Source organism: Epinephelus lanceolatus, chromosome 4 (assembly GCF_041903045.1).
Source record: "Epinephelus lanceolatus isolate andai-2023 chromosome 4, ASM4190304v1, whole genome shotgun sequence".
NCBI classification, from domain to species: domain Eukaryota; kingdom Metazoa; phylum Chordata; class Actinopteri; order Perciformes; family Serranidae; genus Epinephelus; species Epinephelus lanceolatus.
In genome coordinates, this window is record NC_135737.1 from 19,344,662 (window position 1) to 19,345,863 (window position 1,202).

General features: G+C 38.4%; 1 pseudogene; it reads left to right on the forward strand.

The window, feature by feature from the left end:
• The first annotated feature begins 260 nt into the window (after positions 1-260).
• LOC144462674 (odorant receptor 131-2 pseudogene) lies at positions 261-1,202 on the forward strand (annotated as a pseudogene).

Here is a 1,202-nt window from a genome sequence, read left to right on the forward strand (position 1 = left end):
ATCTCTGTGTCCTATCCTTGCTCTGTGTGCATTGATGTGTTTATACTGAGTGGATGAACGTAAGATGTGACATGATGTGGTTTAAAGGTTGCATGACAGCCTGTGTTACAGACTGCCAAGATAAATGTGCATGTCCTTTTCTTTTTAACTTGTTATTATTTGATCTTTTAATTTTGAATGTTGTTTGTACATCTGTAATGCACTGTTTGTTCTAATGCTGAAAAAGCAATAAAAAGATAAATCATAAAAAGAAAACAGATATGACCTATAACAACTCATCGATTGGTGGTGAGTCTTTACAGCTGCAGTACAGTTACCGGGTCATTATTGTGCAGCTCCTAGTGATGATTTTTCTTTGCATCAACCTTTTGCTCATTGTGACCTTTTTTAAAAAGGAGTTCTTCTACACAACTACACGTTACATCTTATATGCTGTCACACTACTGTCTGATAGCTTTGTATTATTAATGTCTGATGTCCTTCTTATCTTGACCTTTTTTCAAATTACCATGCATGTTTGGTTATGCATCATCATCACTGTTCTGGTATTTATGTATATGATGCTCACACCAGTTACTCTGACAGCAATGACCCTGGAGCGCTATGTGGCCATATGCATGCCCCTGCGCCATGGAGAGTTGTGCTCCACACGCAGTGCTATAAACTGTATCCTCATCATTCACGGCCTCAGCTCTGTACCCTGTATTGTTGTCTTCTCCAACTTCTTTGCATCAGCTTCTCTAAGCTTTTATGAACAACACAGTGTATGCTCTGTGGAGATATTCATGTTGTTCAGATGGCAGGATCATATTAGGTCAGCTGTACATCAGATTTACTTCTTGATTATGTGTATTCCTATTGTATTCTCCTATGTTAAAATAATGAAAGTGGCCAAAACTGCATCAGGAGAGAATAAAAAGTCAACACGGAAAGGGCTCAGAACAGTAATTCTTCATGCTTTCCAGCTGCTGCTCTGTCTCATCCAGCTGTGGTGTCCATTCATAGAAGCTGCTGTACCTCAGATTAATTTCAGCTTATTCATCAGTGTCAGGTACTTTAACTACATAATGTTTAGTCTCGTTCCACGATGTCTCAGTCCTCTCATTTATGGCCTCAGGGATGAAAAGTTTTTTCTTGAACTGAAAAAGTATGCTTTCTTTGGCTTGTATAACAAAAAAGTACTGAGAATGGCTTTAATCTAG